This window comes from Neophocaena asiaeorientalis, unplaced genomic scaffold, assembly GCF_003031525.2.
Source record: "Neophocaena asiaeorientalis asiaeorientalis breed wild unplaced genomic scaffold, Neophocaena_asiaeorientalis_V1.1 scaffold93, whole genome shotgun sequence".
NCBI lineage: Eukaryota > Metazoa > Chordata > Mammalia > Artiodactyla > Phocoenidae > Neophocaena > Neophocaena asiaeorientalis.
The window spans coordinates 3,499,702-3,519,441 of NW_020174273.1; the positions used below are offsets into that span (position 1 = coordinate 3,499,702).

Sequence of the window (19,740 nt, forward strand, 5' to 3'; positions counted from 1 at the left end):
CAAGTACAGAGGTCAATTAAGCAGTTAGATATATGAGTCTGAATTTCAAGGAAGAGGTACACAATGAAGATATAAATTTGGGGATCACACATGCATAGGTTTCTTTAAAGCCATGAAACTGGATAAAATCACCAAGAAAATATAAGAGGGGAGAGGTGAGGTCCAAGGACTGAGCCCTAGGACTCTCCAACATTAAAAGGCTGGGAAAAAGATAAAGAACCAGCAGAATGGAGAAGGAAGTATACAAAAAACAAAGTGAAGAAAGTTTTTCCAGGAGGACAAAATAATCAACTGTGTCAATGATGCTGGTAAGTCAAGAAAATCAGGACTGAGATTTACCATCAGCTTTATCAATGTGGAGACCATTGGGACAGACCAGAGAAACTGATAAGACACTCCTTGAAAGGAGGAGTGATAGAGGCAAATGCCTTGGTCGAGTTCAGGAAAGAATGGGAAATGGGAGACACAGGTGACTTCAGGTTCCTGGAAAATAACTCAGGCAAGCATCATATTGTTTAAGCTATCTGCCTATTGGAGGACGTGCATGTCTCAAAATGACCTTGATTAGTGAAGGCAGGTGAAATGGCAGGGGGATTAAAAAAAGGTATTAAAAAAAGAGGAGAAAGGGGAGTTATATCTGTGTGTGCACCAAAGAAAGCATGGTGAGGATGTAACCAGGAGGAGGCCCCTCACTGGGAACCCGACTGCGCTGGCACCATCAGCTTGGATTTGTAGCCTCTAGAACTGGGAGAAATAAATGTTTGTTATTTAAGCTGCCCAGTGTAAGATATGCTGTTGTAGCAGCCTGAACTGCCTGAGACAGCACCTTTATCATTAACTTGGGCACACGGGTCCAAGAGGCCTGTGACCCTCAAATTCACTCCAGTGGCTATCATTCAGGCCCCAGGGAAATGCTTCTCCTGCCTCCTTTCCTTGAAACTAAAGACTACCCGTGACCAAACATGAAGGCTTGAGGTCTGCTGCTGTCAGTGTCAGAAAAACACACTGCCTCACAGTGCGAGGAGCATTCGCAGAGCAGGAATGCCAGGAGACAACCTAGGTTAAATCCAACTTGCTGGGCTTCCCTGGTGGCGCAGTGCTTAAGAATCCGCCTGCCAATGCAGGGTACATGGGTTCGAGCCCTGGTCCGGGAAGATCCCACATGCTGGGCAGCAGCTAAGCCCATGAGCCACAACTACTGAGCCTGTGCTCTAGAGCCTGCGAGCCACAACTACTGAGCCCGCATGCCACAATTACTGAGCCCACATGCCACAAGTTCTGAAGCCCGCACACCTAGAGGCCATGCTCCGCATAAAGAGAAGCCACCACAATGAGAAATACATGCACCACAACAAAGTGTAGGCCCTGCTCACCACAACTAGAGAAAGCCTGCACACAGCAACGAAGACCCAACACAGCCAAAAATAAATAAATAAAATAAATAAAATTATTAAAAAAAAAATCCAACTTGCCACATACTTGGTGTCTACTCTTGTGCAGTTGAACATCACTGGAAAAACGCACACAGCAATGTGGCTCACAGGATCTTGGTGCTCCGGCCGGGTGTCAGGCCTGAGCCTCTGAGGTGGGAGAGCCAAGTTCAGGACACTGGACCACCAGAGACCTCCTAGCCCCAAATAATGTCAATTGGCAAGAGCTCTCCCAGAGATCTCCGTCTCAACACTAAGACCCAGCTCCACTCAACAACCAGCAAGCACCAGTGCTGGAACAGCCCATGCCAAACAACAAGCAAGTCAGGAACACAACAGCACCCATTGGCAGAGAGGCTGCCTAAAATCATAATAAGGTCACAGACATCCCAAAACACACCACTGGACACAGTCCTGCCCACCAGAAAGACAAGATCCAGCCTCATCCACCAGGACACAAGCACCAGTCTCCTCGACCAGGAAGCCTACACAACCCACTGAACCAACCTTACCCACTGGGGCCAGACACGAAAAACAACAGGAAATATGAACCTGCAACCTGCAAAAAGGAGACCTCAAACACAGTAAGTTAAGAAAAATGAGAAGACAGAGAAATATGCAGCAGATAAAGGACCAAGGTAAAAACCCACCAGAACTAACAAATGAAGAGGAAATACGCAGTCTACCTGAAAAAGAATTCAGAATAATGATAGTAAAGGTGATCCATAATCTTGGAAATAGAATGGAGACAATACAAAAAACGTTTAACAAGGGCCTAGAAGAACTAAAGAGAAAAAAAACAATGATGAACAACACAATAAATAAAATTAAAAATTCTCTAGAAGGAATCAATAGCAGAATAACTGAGGCAGAAGAATGGATAAGTGACCTGGAAGTTAAAATAGTGGAAATAACTACCACAGAGCAGAATAAAGAAAAAAGAATGAAAAGAATTGAGGACAGTCTCTGAGACCTCTGGGACAACATTAAATGCACCAACAGTCAAATTATAGGGGTTCCAGAAGAAGAAAAAAAGAAAGGGACTGAGAAAATATTTGAAGAGATTATAGTTGAAAACTTCCCTAATATGGGAAAGGAAATGGTCAATCAAGTCCAGGAAGCAAAGAGAGTCTCATACAGGATAAATCCAAGGAGAAGCATGCCAAGATACATATTAATCAAACTATCAAAAAATAAACACAAAGAAAACATATTAAAAGCAGCAAGGGAAAAGCAACAAATAACATAAAAGGGAATCCCCATAAGGTTAACAGCTGATCGTTCAGCAGAAACTCTGCAAGCCAGAAGGGACTGGCAGGACATATTTAAAGTGATGAAAGGGAAAAACCTACAACCAAGATTACTCTACCCAGCAAGAATCTCATTCAGATTCGACGGAGAAATTAAAACCTTCACAGACAAGCAAAAGCTAAGAGAATTCAGCACCACCAAACCGGCTTTACAACAAATGCTAAAGGAACTTCTCTAGGCAGGAAACACAAGAGAAGGAAAAGATCTACAAAAACAACCCAGAACAATTAAGAAAATGGTAATGGGAACATATATATTGAAAATTACCTTAAATGTAAATGGATTAAATGCTCCAACCAAAAGACACAGACCGGCTGAATGGATACAAAAACCATATGATAACCTCAATAGATGCAGAAAAAGCTTTTGACAAAATTCAACACCCATTTATGATAAAAACTCTCCAGAAAGTAGGCATAGAGGGAACTTACCTCAACATAATAAAGGCCATATATGAGAAACCCACAGCCAACATTGTTCTCAATCATGAAAAAATGAAACCATTTCCTCTAAGATCAGGAACAAGACAAGGTTGCCCACTCTCACCACTATTATTCAACATAGTTTTGGAAGTTTTAGCCACAGCAATCAGAGAAGAAAAGGAAATAAAAGGAATCCAAATTGGAAAAGAAGTAAAGCTGTCACTGTTTGCAAATGACATGATACTATACATCAAGAATCCTAAAGATGCTAACAGAAAACTACTAGAGCTAATCAATGAAATTGGTAAAGTAGCAGGATACAAAATTGATGCACAGAAATCTCTTGCATTCCTATACACTAATGATGAAAAATCTGAAAGAGAATTAAGGAAACACTCCCACTTACCACTGCAACAAAAAGAATAAAATACCCAGAAATAAACCTACCTAAGGAGATAAAAGACCTGTATGCAGAAAACTATAAGACACTGAAGAAAGAAATTAAAGATGATACAAACAGATGGAGAGACATACCATGTTCTTGGATTGGAAAAATCAACGTTGTGAAAATGATTATACTACCCAAAGCAATCTATGCATTCAATGTAATCCCTATCAAACTACCAATGGATTTTTCACAGAACTAGAGCAAAAAATTGCACAATCTGTATGGAAACACAAAAGACCCCAAATAGCAAAAGCAATCTTGAGAAAGAAAAACGTAGCTGGAGAAATCAGGCTCCCTGACTTCAGACTGTACTACAAAGCTAGACTAATCAAGACAGTATGGTACTGGCACAAAAACAGAAATATAGATCAATGGAACAGGATAGAAAGCCCAGAGATAAACCCAAGCACATATGGTCACCTTATCTTTGATAAAGGAGGCAAGAATACACAATGGAGAAAAGACAGCCTCTTCAATAAGTGGTGCTGGGAAAACTGGACAGTTACATGTATAAGAATGAAATTAGAACACTCCTTAACACCATACACAAAAATAAATTCAAACTGGATTAAAGACCTAAATGTAAGGCCAGACACTATAAAACTCTTAGAGAAACACATAGGAAGAATACTCTTTGATATAAATCACAGCTAGATCCTTTTTGACCCACCTCCTAGAGAAATGGAAATAAAAACAAAAAAAAAAACAAATGGGACCTAATAAAACTCAAAAGTTTTTGCACAGCAAAGAAAACCGTAAGAAAGATGAAAAGACAGCCCTCAGAATGGGAAAATATTTGCAAACAAAGCAACTGATGAAGGATTAATCTCCAAAATATACAAGCAGTTCATGCAGCTCAATATCAAAAAAAATAAACAACGCAATCCAAAAATGGGCAGAAGACCTAACTAGAAGTTTCTCCAAAGAAGATATACAGATTGCTAACAAACACATGAAAGGATGCTCAACATCAGTAATCATTAGAGAAATGCAAATCAAAACTACAATGAGGTATCACCTCACACCACTCAGAATGGCCATCATCAAAAAATCGACAAACAATAAATGCTAGAAAGGGTGTGGCGAAAAGGGAACCCTGTTTCACTGTAGGTGGGAATGTAAATTGATACAGCCACCATGGAGAACAGTATGGACATTCCATAAAAAACTAAAAATAGAACCACCCTATGACCCAGCAATCCCACTTCTGAGCATATACCCTGAAAAAACCATAATTCAAAAAGAGTCATGTACCACAATGTTCATTGCAGCACAATGTTCATTGCAGCCAGGACATGGAAGCAACCTAAATGTCCATCGACAGATGAATGGATAAAGAAGATGTGGCATATATATACCATGGAATATTTCTCAGCCATAAAAATAAATGAAATTGAGTTATTTGTAGTGAGGTGGATGGACCTAGAGTCTGTCATTCGGAGTGCAGTAAGTCAGAAAGAGAAAAACAAATACCGTATGCTAACACACACACACACATACACACACACACACACACATATATAATCTAAAGAAAAAAAAAGGTTCTGAAAAACCTAGGGGCAGGACAGGAATAAAGACGCAGACTTAGAGAATGGACTTGAGGACATGGGGAGGGAGAAGGGTAAGTAGGGATGAAGTGAGAGAGTGGCATGGACATATATACACTACCAAATGTAAAATAGATAGCTAGTGGGAAGTAGCTGCATAGCACAGGGAGATCAGCTCGGTGCTTTTTGACCACCTGGGAGGTGGGATAGGGAGGGTAGGAGGGAGACGGCAGAGGGAGGGGATATGGGGATACACGTATATACGTATAGCTGATTCACTTTGATATACAGCAGCAACTAACACAATAATGTAAAGCAATTATACTCCAATAAAGATGTTTTAAAAAAAAATGAACGGGAAATGGGTATTTAGAGATAGTGAGTTTTGTTTTAAATGTTGTAAAAAGAAGTTTTTCTGTCAATGAGGAGCAGAGAAATGGGTGGCTAACTGAAAGCTGGGTCAAGAGTAAGGATTTTTTTGTTTGTGATTGCTCTTAAATATGAGATAAATAACAGCAGGATGGTATGGTGGAAGGGAAATTAATGTGCAGGAAAGATAATTCGCCATTACACATCGGTATCAATTACTTTTGGAAGTTAGCATCTCTTTGCTTGTGTGGCCTTATGTAACCAGGGAGATCAGAACACAGGTGAGGAAGTTTTTGGAGGATCATAGGGAACAAGCTTCGGTGGGGCATTAAACTCAGAGACTTTGCACAATGAGGGAAGGCAGATATCCTGGGGTCCTGTCAGATGAAGGACAGGAAAAGGGATGGTCCTGAAAGTTTGAAAAGACACACTTTACCCAGATCACAAATGTCTCTAGGTCGTGTCCTAATTCCAATCTCCTCTAAGTATCTAGAAAGGATTCATCTAAATTTCTTATGATGTTACCAAAGACTCCTCTTTCTTCTTTTTCTTTTGATAGCTTCTGTGAACCAGTACCCGTCACTTCATTTACCAATAAACCCACAGCTAACCTCATGCTCAATGGTGAAAAGCTGAAAGCATTTCCCCTAAGACCAGGAACAAGACAAGGATGCTCAGTTTCTCCACTTTTATTCAATGTAGTACTGAAGTCCTAGCTACAGCAATCAGACAAGAAAAAGAAATAAAAGGAATCCAAATTGGAAAAGGAGAAGTAAAACTGTCACTGAAGATGACATGATACTATACATAGAAAATCCTAAAGATGTTACCAGAAAACTACTAAAGCTTATCAGTGAATTTGGTAAAGCTGCAGGATACAAAATTAATATACAGAAATCTGTTGCATTTCTATACACTAACAATGAACTATCAGAAAGAGAAATTAAGGGAATAGTCCCTTTTACAATTACATTAAAAAGAATAAAATACCTAAGAACAAACCTAAGGAGGTAAAAGACCTATTACTCAGAAAACTGTAAGATGCTGATGAAAGAAACTGATGACAACACAAACAGATGGAAAGTTTACCATGTTCATGGATTGGAATAATCAATACTGATAAAATAACTGTACTACCCAAGGTGATCTACAGATTCAGTACAATCCCTGTCAAAATGACAATGGCATTTTTTACAGAACTAGAACAAATAATTTTAAAATTTGTATGGAAACACAAAAGACCCCAAATAGACAAAAGAGTCTTGAGAAAGAAGAACAGAGCTGGAGGTATAATGCTCCCTGACTTCAGACTACACTACAAAGCTATGGTAATCAAAACAGCATGGTACTAACACAAAAGCAGACACATAGATCAACAGAATAGGATAGAGAAACCAGAAATAAATCCACACACTTATGGTCAATTAATCTATGACAAAGGAGGCAAGAATATGCAATACAGCAAAGACAGTCTCTTTAATAAGTGGTGCCGGGAAAACTGGACAGCTACATCTAAAACAATGAAATTAGAATATTTCCTCACACCATATATAAAAATTCACTCAAAATTGATTAAAGACCAGAAACCATAAAACTCCTAGAAGAAAACATAGGCAGAACAGTCTGTGACATAAATCATAACAATATTTTAGGGGGAATCAGTGTCCTAAGGTAAAGGAAACAAAAGCAAACATAAGTAAATGGGACCTAATTAAACATAAAAATTTTTGCACAGCAAAGGAAAACATCAACCTATCAAAATGATAAGACAACCTACTGAATTAGAGAAAACATTTGCAAATTATAAGATTGATATAGGTTAATATCCAAAGTATACAAACAGCTCATACAACTCAATATCAAAAAACAAATAACTTGATTAAAAAATGGGTAAAAGACCTGAATAGACATTTTCTCAAAGAAAACATACAGCTAGCCAATAGGCACACGAAAAAAAGCTCCAATTGCTAATCCTCAGAAAAATGAAAATCAAAACCACAATGAAATATCACCTCACACCTGTCAGAATGGCTGTCATCAAAAAGACCACAAATAACAAATGTTGGTGAGGATGTGGAGAAAAGGGAACCCTTGTACACTGTTGGTGGCAATGTAAGTTGCAGCCACTGTGGAAAACAGTATGAAAGTTCCTCAAAAAACTAAAAATAGAACTACCATATGAACCAGGAATTCCACTCCTGGGTATATCTCCAAAGAAAAGGAAATCACTGATTCAAAAAGATATGTGCACCCCAAAGATCACAGCAGCATTATTTACAATTGCCAAGACATGGAAGCAACCTAAGTGTCCATAATGAATGGAGACACACACACACACAATGGAACACTACTCAGCCATAAAAAGGAATGAAATTTTGCCCTTTGCAACAACATGGATGGACCTGAAGGGTATTACGCTTAGTGAAATAAGTTAGAGAAAGACAAATACTCTATGTTATCACTTCTACATGGAACCCAAAGAATAAAACAAATGAATGAATATAACAAAAAAGAAGCAGACTCACAGATATAAAGAATGAACTAGTGGTTACTAGTGAGGAAAGTGAAGGGGGGGAGGGGCAATTTAGGAGTAGGGGATTAAGAGGTACAAACTACTATGTATAAAATAAGTGAGCTACAAGGATATGTTGTACAACACAGGGACCATAGCCAATATTTTATAACTATAAGTGGAGTACAATCTATAAATGTTTTGAATCACTATGTATACCAGAGACTAATATTGTAAATAACTATACCTCAATTTTAAAAACCCTTAAAAATAATAAATAAATAAATAAAATGGGGGGGGGGAGAAAAGATATCTGCACCTCCGTGCTCACTTCTGCATTATTTACAATAGCCAAGATATGGAAACAGCTAAGTGTCCATCAATGGATGAATGGATAAAGAAGTTGTGGTATATATAGATACAATTGAATATTATTCGGCCATAAAAAAGGAATTCCTGCCATTTGTGACAACACGTATGAACCTTGAGGCATTACGCTCAATGAAATATGTCAACAGAAAAAAAGACAAATACTATACGATCTCTCTCATACTTGGAATATTAAAACAAAACAACAACAAAATAACCTAACTCATAGGTATAGAGAACAGATTGGTGGTTGCCAGAGGAGAGGGGTGAGGAATGGACAAAATGGGTGAAGGTGGTCAAAAGATACAAACTTAAACAAACAAAAAAAAAAGGTGAGTCAAAATGCAAGTTCAAAGCATGTGAAACTCAGAAGGAAACCTGGACTACAAAGTATGATGTTGAATAAACAAGTAAGAAACCCTGATCTGGAAACCTACAGGTGGTAATTAGTCTGTGTTTTACAGGAGGGGCTAACTTGAACTTCACTGGAAACTGCCCTGCACTAGAATCAGAAGAACCACATTTGGTTACTAATTCATTCATACCTTCAATTTATCATTTTTTCAGTCAAGAAATATTTATGATACTGCAGAATGGAATTTCCTCCGCCCTCCTCGGTCCTCCCTCTCTAAGCCCTGAGTATTCAAGGAGCTCGAGCTCCTGCATTTTCCATTAAACATCCTAATAGGAGTTCTTTACCTTTTTTATACAGAAAATAGCAAACATTACAAAAATAGAATCATATAATAAACCTCCATATACTCATCACCTACTTTCAGCAATTAGCAATTCGTGGACAATGTCTTTTAATCTATACTTCACCCATTCCCCCACCCCATGCCCTGGATTATTTTGTGGCAAATCTCTGACATCAGATAATTAAATCAGAAAATACTTTAGTATGTGCCTCCAAAAATATAGATTTAAAAAATATATACACATATAACTATGCCACTATCATGCCTAAAGAAATGAACCATAATTCTTTTAATTGTATCAGATATTCAGTCAGTATTTAGATATTCCTGATTGTCTCACTAATTTTTTTAAATGTGTAACTTTTTCTCCTCCTACTTTTTTTTCATTTACTTTTACATCATGCAAATCATCCCATAGTACGATACAGAGATATTTAAGCAAGGCTTTTCTTTTTTATTAATTTTATTTATTTATTTATTTTTGGCTGAGGTAAGTCTTCCTTGCTGCACACGGGCTTTCTCTAGTTGCGGTGAGTAGGGTCTACTCTTCGTTGCGGTGCGCGGGCTTCTCACTGAGGTGGCTTCTCTTATTGTGAAGCATGGGCTCTAGGTGTGCGGGCTTCAGTAGTTGTGGCATACATGCTCAGTAGCTGTGGCTTGTAGGCTCTAGAGCACAGGCTCAGTAGTTGTGGCACATGGGCTTGGCTGCTCCGTGGCACATGGGATCCTCCTGGACAAGGGCTCGAACCCGTGTCCCCTGCACTGGCAGGAAGATTCTTAACCACTGAGCCACAGAGGCTTTTACTTGTGAAAAGAAAACTGTATCAGCAAGATAGGGATTTACTTGTCCTGTAGATACTCCACTCAAAAGAACCTGAGAGACCCAAGTACTTCCCACACGAAGCACTGAGGAGCCATCCCAGAATGGTGTCATCAGTGTTGTATATACTTCCTATTCTTGACCTGGATGGGCAGGGTAGAGGGGCAGAAAAGAGAAGAGGAGGGAGCACAGAGAGAAAGAAGTACTCACATAGAGCTAAAAGTTGACCAGCTGGGAAGGGAAAAGGAAGAGTCACCATTCTCTGGCCACCATTTTGTATTTGTGATTATCTAGTAGTAATTTCACTTCCTTTCTGTTAATGGATTACACATTCAGGTCCCTTAAGATGTTGTTGGCCATAGTGGGCTGATATTTACTTAGGCGTCTCTGGCATTGGCTAACTGTGACCTTGGGAAAATACTTTTATTTCTCTGGGTCTCAACTGTATCATCTATACATTCTGAGACTTTTCAAATGCTAACATTCTGTGCTTTCTTTCAAAAAATTTGAAACAAAATAATTGAAATTGCCATAATTGTTGGTGATATTTATAAAATAAAAAAATCAGGGCTTCACTCCTCAGGGGGAACTTCACTCTTTGAAACCAACAGCAGTAAATTTAAGTTAAATACAGAGGAGACTGTTAACAATCTAGGTGTTATCACGTTGGAATAGATTGAAAGAGTCACATGGATTGTTCGCTTCTAAGAATGCTTAATGTGTGGCCCGTCTGGAAACTCTTAGAGAACAGCTTTATACATACAAGCTTTAAAAATGTATTCAGTAGATCATGTTCGGCATTTGCACAAGATCTTAAGACAACTGCAAAATACTTAATGGGTAGAGGAGATAATAAACTGCTATGTAGTCAACAGAACTAAAGCCAGTGTCAGCTGAGAGAGGAAATTTCAGTTTGATTGTGGGGTTGGGTTTTTTTTATTACTGAACTATAAATTTTTATTGCTAAATTATAAAGAAAACTTGGGAAATTATAGCTTAGGAAAATAATATCAGGTGATTATAATACCAGTAATGACCACTGATGACACTCCTGTAGCTTTAGTAATATCTATGGTCTTTATAATTTTAAATTTTGACTCATATCATGTTATTTCTCACATTTAACAATATTATGAATTCTTTTCTTCATCATCAAATAATCACCCAAGATTCTGAGAATGGCTACATAATTTTCTATTGTATGAAGATACTCTGATTGTTTGAGCATTTCCCTATCATTGGGCATTTGGTATGTTTTCGATTTATGTTTTTTTGTTATTATGACCAATGCTTTTGCAAATATTCTGGTAGCTGAGTTTTAGAGGATACTCTGGAAATAAAATCCTAGAAATGGAATCGTTAGGTCATACTTCATACAAAATTTCATTTTGATCTGTATTTACACACTGCCCTCTGAACACTGGTACCATAATCCATTCCAAGCAGCCGTACATGGGTGTACCCTCTCCCCTACCACTGTCAGTACTCATTAACTTTAAAGTAATTGAAATCTGATGGGCAGCAAATACATTTTACTTTAAATTTTAAATTAAAAAAGAGTCATTCCTGTGGCTTAGCTACTCCAACCCATATTTTACACAAATCCATCAAAGTGCTTCCTTCCTTTCTCTAGCTTTGAACTTCCTCTGCAGATCCTAATTACCCACCTTCACTCCTTCAAAAGCTTTACTGAAGAGTTTTCAATACAGTAATGGATCTCTGCCAACCAAGTCATTGATCACTAAACTTCATCTCTTCCTTTAAAATTGCTGGATTTGTGATTTGCCAAAACTGTCTACTCTCTGTTTAGACTAAGATAGTAACACATGTTATTTTGATTAAGATTTGGGGGTCCTCAAGTCGTGTTCCGTTTCGTTTTTACGAATGTTTCTTTATGATATTACTTCTAAATAACTATTATATTTTTCCTTCATCCCTAGTCCCCTCTCTATTCTTAGAATCTACACTTATCATCATGGAATAGTCCATCTTCCACAGTTACAGACCTCCTACAAGTCTTTTTCAGGGCAGTCTGGGGAAATGCCTTAAACCCTGATCACTTTCATTTTAATGCCTGGAAAATAAAAAGCCACAGGGTGCTCCATGTGGTCTCTAACCCTTCTCTCTCAGTGGCAAACCTCATCCTGGGGACATACAACTGCCTACTTGAACACCCAGAACACAGAAGCACTGCTCTGGGAGGTAGATGCGAGTCCTAGCTTTGGTTGTGTGATGTTACTCACTATTCCTCTGGGCCTCAGTTTTTCTCATTGGAAAATGAGGGAATTGGGTTATATGCCCTATAAGACCCCTTTCATCTCTATGGTCTTCTCCAAAAGTCCCTAAGTTCCCAATGAAAAGGGAATTTCTAGACATCAGTAATTAAGAAATGTCACTGCACGGCAGTTCAACTCAATCAAGAAAAACACAAAGGCCTCCTCCAGACTGCCCATAATATTTACCACCCTATGTATTGTGGTACTTAATGATATTTGATTAACATCTTCTTCTCCCCAGGTAGTCAGCTCAATTACCTTCAGGGGCCAAACTGGTAATATAAGTGAGTGAAGCGTGCTGGCTTTTATTCTTTCAAAATTGGCACGTGCTTTATACTTAGATACAGGAATGGTCTTCACCTTCACAAAGAATTATGCTTTCTCCCATTTTCCTGATACATTTAACACAATTGGTCTATCTTTTGTTTCTCTCTCTGTTTTATACAGCTATGCACGAGAAGAACAGTATCATTCAACAATGAGAAAACAAAAGGACAAAAACAACGATAAATGGTGACTGCCCCACCTCAGCCTTAGTGTCAGGGGAAATACAGGAAGTGGTGGGGCGAGCAGTGAATTTGACAGGAGTCAACTAACCACTAGGGGAGAGAAGAACACTCAGCCCTCATTGACTCTGGCCTCGCTGGCATGCGGGCCTATTCTTATAAGATCTTCTGGTCTTTTGAGTAACAGGAACTTCGCATTATCAGATAGAAACTCCTGACGTTTTACCTGCTAGCTCTGGTTGATTACAGTACTAGGCAAGCCAGATAAAATATGTCATATGTCTTTGTACAGTCAGTTTAGACTTACCCTGTTGAAAAAAAAATTAGAGAGAACCATCTGATGAGACAAAGGTGTCATTTTAGGATCAAAAAGTGAGAGTGAATTGGGGCAGAAAGGGAGAAGCATGAAGAAAACCAACCTCTAAAGTTTGAAATTAAAGATCCCAAAGCCTAAGTGGGTCACGAGGCAACTCACCCACTGAAGAGAACCTCTTCCTTCTAAATCACAATAGACAACAATGACAAGAACTAAGATATACCAAGAACTATATTCCAGATACTGTGCTAAGTCTTTACATAGTTAATTTCACCTGAACTTCAAATTCAAACAGTTTCAAGTGCATGACCCAGGACTCAAACCCAAGACCATGCTCTTAACTTCTATGCTCTACCCCATGAAGCCCCCCGGCCAGAGGAAGGGAGCAATGTGGGATAACTTGTGGGTTTGTAGGAGCCCCACTGAAGAGCGACGGATCTCAAACAGCCCTTGAAGGTAGCCTCCTTTCTCCAGTAACGTTCGTTTTAGCAGAGAAAATGGCCCCTAAGTTTACAGTTTTGAAGCTTCAATGAGGCAATTCAGTCCACATAAAAATAAAAAACAAATGAACAATAAGAATGTAAACCTGTCTGAAAAAATAGGTTCCCCCATTCTAAATCAGTCAGTCTTCATCCGGAGCAGAGGGGAAGCAGAAGAGCGCCCTGCTTGTTGCCAAAGGAGAGGAGCCGGTCAGCTGGCTGTTGTTAAAGTAATTAAACAAGGAGGCCATTAGACTGAAGGGGCTCCAGTGCCGTGGTGGTCCATATAAGCAAACCAAAACCTAATCCTGTAAATGCCTCAAGGTTATGACATTGAAACTTCAGGATAACCAATCTCAATCAGTCAACTAGGCTTTAAGCTACAGCCAATCAAATAATTTCCTTTCTTTGCTTCCACACCTTCTCTGTATAAGTCTTTCCCCTGGTTCCTGTCAGCAGAGAACTCCTATCCACTTCCGGTTTGGTGCTACTTGCTTCCACCAATTTTTGCTCAAATAAACTCTTCCAAATTGTTTTTCTGCATAACTGAGGGTTTTATTTTACCTCAGCTTTCCTTTGTCTCTATAATACTTTTGATTCATATCCTTTTTTATTTCTTTTTTAATTGAAATATAGTTGATGTACAATATTATGTTCGTTTCAGGTGTACTACATAATGATTTGACCTGTGCATACATTATGAAACGATCACCATGATAAGTCTAGTAACCATCAGTCTCCATACAGAGTTATTACAATATTATTGGCCATATTCCTCATGTTGTATATTAGATCTTTGTGACTTATTTACTGTATAACTGGAGGTCTGTAACTCTTAATCCCCTCACCTATTTCCGTCAGCCCCCCAAGGAGCTCCTCTCTTCTGGCAATCACCCATTAGTTCTCTGCTTCTATGAGTCTGTTTTTATTTTGTTTTAAACTCTTCCAAATTTTAATATGCCTCAGTATATCCTTCAGCACTCTGAAGAACGGCTGTCTAGGGACAGGCCATCAGTTCAGGAGTACAAATGTGAAGGAAAGGTCCTGCTATGGTATTTGTGGCTAAGCCTGCCTGTCTGTTCGCCAATCCCATTTCCTCTTTCTGGCCACACAAGACAGCCTCACTTCCCAGCGCCCCTTTCTCTGTAAAGTTATGCAGTCATGGCTAGGATGACACTTCCTGATCTGGCCCCTAAAATCTCCTAGGAGATCCTCAGCTCACAGACCTTGATAGCTTTTCAGCAGGTGGGAAGTAAAGGACTCCAACATGGCAAAGCCACGCGATGAAGGAAGCTAGGTTCCCTGAGTCATCACTGGAAGGGGAGCCATTTTTTGGAGGACAGCCATACAGAAGAGATGTTGACCCAGACTGGGCAATGATGTGATTAAGAAACAAAACTTATTGTGATTAGCCACAAAGATTTGGGAGCTATGTGTTAAAGTAGCTGGCAAGCATATCCTAATAGAGTTCCCAAGAAAACTAGAGTGATTTCATCTAAGCCTAACCAAGGATCCAGTGTGCACAAGCTTTTCTGCCCTTCAAATGATCAAAGTTCTTACTCTTGATGAGGTCCCCAGAAATGACCCCACAAAACCTGCTGAAAATACCCTTACCTGTGTAAAGAGTCAAGTCACCTACTGAAATTCCAGACAAGCCCTCCTTGGGATACCTACAGATGCACTGTGGACCCAAATTGTTCAGGGAGGGAAACTGGGCTGGCTGGTATGCCATTTCACTGGACAGGAGTTTTAGTCAGTGGCCAAACTTTGATGACCTTCAACTGATAAAGCAATGAATGTGGCAGAAGCTTTTGCCAAGAGGGAAGTTTATACATCCAGGATTTGTATTTTAGATGCCACACAAAACCAAAAGCGTTGTTTTTAAAAAAGCACACAAGGCTCTTAACTAGTTGCATACAACTATTTAATCAAGATGCAGTACTTTAAAAAAGAAAAATCAGATGATTTCCGATGGGTAATTCTAAATGTAGGGGGTTTGCTCAGCAAATTATGATTGAGAAAGAAGTAATAATTGATTACATGAAAACTGTTTGGAAGTGAGAGAGAAAGTTGGACCAAACTACAAGCAATTCTTCCCCATACGAGTCCTTGCTCAACCCTTCTATAGAGAAATCGCTGGAAGCACTTCTGTCATGCGGGTCCTCAATTATGTAAGCTGAAGAGTACGCTCCGATCTAGAATCAGGCTTGGTCTAGAGAATGAGGCTGAACCAGGTCACATCTGCAAATTGGATTTAGAAAATGTCACATGGAACAGAACCCTCCCTGGCCACAGCTGAATAGGCTGGATGTATCATTTGACGCAGTGGTCTGATTGCAGTTGGGTGAAGGGGAAGTATTAAAAAATAAAAACCTCCCTCCAAAAGAGAAAGGAGATGAGAACATATGATATTTTCACCTGTGTATTCCTAGATATCTGTTGGTGATAAGAGAGACAGTTCCAAGTGAAGTCAAGAAATAGATTGGTTTTTCCACTTTTTTTCTAAAAGTTTTTATTCAATTTGTGCCTATTGATAAGGTCCACAATAGTGTGCTCAGAAAAGAAGAGCTCTCCTTCCTGAGCCATGGAACTGAAACTTTTTTTGTAATGGCAGTCTACCTGGAGGGGGCAAAAGATTCACTGCTCACCTAACTCACCAATGTTGTTTTAATTGTTAATGGAAAAAAATGTGATAACAGTACTAGCAGATTTGGGGGAGATTATACACATCGGTTTGAACAACAGGGTATGGGTGGTTCAATTTGCACCTCAGTATATACACACATATACATTTACGTACATATATACGCCTTATAGTCTAATTGTTTGAAAACATATGTCAAAAATATTCTTGATAAAATGTGTACCACTACACATTATTTGATTAACTATATAGCAAATAACAAACTAAATTAATAAGTGCAATCTGTAATTTAAAAATCAAGAATAATAGCAAATACAAAAAGCTAAGTACCACCCTGGTTAGAAGCTTCTGTCCCAAAACTACAGAACTGCAGCCACCTACGTGTTTGGAGGGCAGTGGGCCCCCTGCTGCATTGCCAAGCATTACAGGGCCACCGGGTTTCTTAGTAAAATACTGAATTAGAGTCCATTATAAGCTCCAGTAATGCACTAATTTGAGTTCATGAATACTAAAACTTAACAACCCTTAATAACACACGATCAGTTGCTATTAAATAGCTCTCAGTCCTGCACAAAAATTAAAGTCGATGGAATTGTATGCATCACCCCCCTCATAAAGACCTGGCCCTTTCTCAGCTCATCGGGAGGCTGTTCAAGGCTGGCAAGGGGGCCTGGGGCAGCACTTTCAGGAACAACCTTGATGAAACCCCCCCAATCCTGACCACCATCGACCAAGATCAGGTCTCATAGGGAGGCAGGAGCAGGGGAAGGTCAGTCTTCTTTACATCGAAGAAATGGATGAAAAGATACAGCTAGAACCTTGTACTTGTAGCTCAGGAAGATTCTATTTGTTAGTCAATCCACAATAATAAAACGTAAGACCCAAATGTTTTTCTACTTTATTTCTTTAGCAGTAGTCAGGAGAAGTTATAGCTTAAGGATAAGAGCTGAGTTCTGAAGTCACAATGGAAAAGCAAATGTAGCTTTTCTACATCTTAGCTGTGTGAAATTAGGCAAATAAGTTAATTTTTCTAGGCTTTAGTTTCCTCATCCATAAAGTAGAAATAATAATAATAGTCTCTACATCTAGGGTTCTTATAAGGATTAAATGATACAAATTCAAGGGTTGGTAAACTCTGGTCCATGAGCCAAACGCAGCCCACCTGTTTTTGTCAATAAAGTTTTATTGGAGCACAGTCACGCTGGCTCATATATGTATTGCCTATGGCTGCTTTCACACTGCAACAGGAAAACTGAGGAACTGTGACAGAGACTGCACGGCACACAAAGACTAAAAAATTTGCTATCCACCCTTCACCCCAAAAATGTGCTCTCCTCTAACAGAATCCATGTACATCATTTTGCACCACTCCTGGCAAATACACATTTAGCTATTGTTTTATGTTTAGGTTTTTGCATTCTGTTACTTACAAAAATTAACTTGTGAATTCTAAGGAGATACGAAGAAGAAGAGAACAGTCAAAAACAAAAACTAGATTCTTGCACCGGGACCTCAGAACACTTGACTTCAAGGAAAAGTCACCCAGACATATAAACGTATAAAATGGTTAAAAACAGAGTTGCATCTGCTAACCCCAAACTCCCAATCTATCCCTCCCCCCAACCCCCTGTCTTGGCAACCACAAGTCTGTTCTCTATGTCTGTGAGTCTGTTTCTGTTTCGTAAATAAGTTCATTTGTGTCACATGTTAGATTCCACACATAAGTGATAGCATATGGTATTTGTCTTTCTCTTTCTGACTTACTTCACATAGGATGATAATCTCTAAGTCCATCCATGTTGCTGCAAATGGCATTATTTCATTCTTAATGGAAAAAAATATAAAAAAGAATGTGTGTGTGTGTATATATACATATGAAACTGAATCACTTAGCAGTATATCAGAAATTAACACAACATTCTAAGTCAACTATACTTCAATAAAAAAATTAAAAGTTAAATAAAACAGAGCTGCTTTGATTGAAGCCATGGTGGGGGGCCTGGAAAAATATTATATCATACATATATAATTATGTAGGCACTCCTTTTGTAGGTTCTACTCCTGTAGAACCTACAAAAATTAATTGAAAATACAAAGTCCAAAGTCTAAATACCAGATGGCTTTTTCTTTGATTCTCTTGTGCATTTTTATTCTCATCTATTACTCTAGAAAGGCACAATAGCAATTAATAGCAATAGCATAAGGTAACTAAATCCCTGATATCCCTCCTAGAATACATGGAGATGAATCAATGGATTCTTAAGTCACTCTGGCTGCATAAAAGTTTTTTGCTTACCTCCTATTTTCTACTCTATGCATTTCCAACGGAACTACTTTGCAAGAAAAGACATGGGCAGATGTTAGACTTGCTTGACAACTCCTGAGCGTGGACTCGGGAGGAAATCTTGACATCTCAGGCAGGATCTTTATTCTGCACAGTCAGGAGGCTGCATTTCTGATACCAAGCAAGTAAGCACTAGAAGATGATGATGCAGAAGAAGGCTGGGTACCCAGAAGGCCAGGAAAACAGCCCCGGGCTAGGAGGACCTGGAAAATGTAACCAAAAAGCTATTCTTCAAAGCCAGTGGTGAACAACATTCAACCCCTTCTTGGGGGAATGCACCTGCTATACTTGGCAAGCTGTTGGGAACAGATGAGGCAGCCAGCCAAAGTCAAGTCACTCACAAGAACATGGTGTTTTTGTAATGTTTGGAACACAGACTTCAGCTTGATAAGCCTAAACTGGCTTTCTATATAGCAGGACTGCATGCAGCTCATTATATTCAAGGCAAGATCGAGTTCCTCATAACACATTCTATATTCACTCCCAGACCAAGTCAAGATTTAAGATGAGGATGAAGTCTCTGCAGGCTAAGAATGTCAAGTGAGGGCTTCTCCAGTGGCACAGTGGTTAAGAATCTGCCTACCAATGCAGGGGACACGGGTTTGAGCCCTGGTCCGGGAAGATCCCACATTCTGCAGAGCAACTAAGCCCGTGTGCCACTACTGAGCCTGCTCTCTAGAGACCGTGAGCCACAACTATTGAGCTTGTGCACCAAAACTACCGAAGCCCGCATACCTAGAAACCGTGTTCCACAACAAGAGAAGCCACCGCAATGAGAAGCCCACATGCCGCCAACTAGAGAAAGCTCACGCGCAGCTACGAAAACCCAACCCAGACAAAAATAAATAAATAAAATAGATAAATGTTTAAAAAATAAATAAATAAAATTCTTCAAAAAAAAAAAAAAGAATGTCAAATGAACAAACTAATGAACAACAAATGTGAAACTTTTTCCAGGAGATCAAGGACTGTGAAAAGAAAAATATCTGATCCCAAGGTCAGAGTGGTAGGTAGACATCAAAAATGGTCCCAGCCCCCTTCAGAAGTGCACAGCTTCTCCCAGTTATTCAATGGAACACTAATCTAGTGGCTGCTGTAAAGGGATTTTGATGACATGATTAAGGTCCCAAATCAGTTGACCTTAAAATACAGAGATTATCAGAGGGGCCATGATATAATCACATGAGCCCTTTGAAAGTTTGTTCTGGCTTGTCACAGGGGAAGAAATCAGAGATGGGAAGCATGAGAG

General features: G+C 39.2%; 1 protein-coding gene across 2 annotated transcripts in view; it reads right to left on the reverse strand.

Moving 5' to 3' along the window:
* The window catches only part of ADAMTS12 (ADAM metallopeptidase with thrombospondin type 1 motif 12), a 373,547-nt gene that overhangs the window by 300,492 nt on the left and 53,315 nt on the right, over positions 1-19,740 (reverse strand). The gene's annotated exons all lie outside the window — the stretch shown is intronic.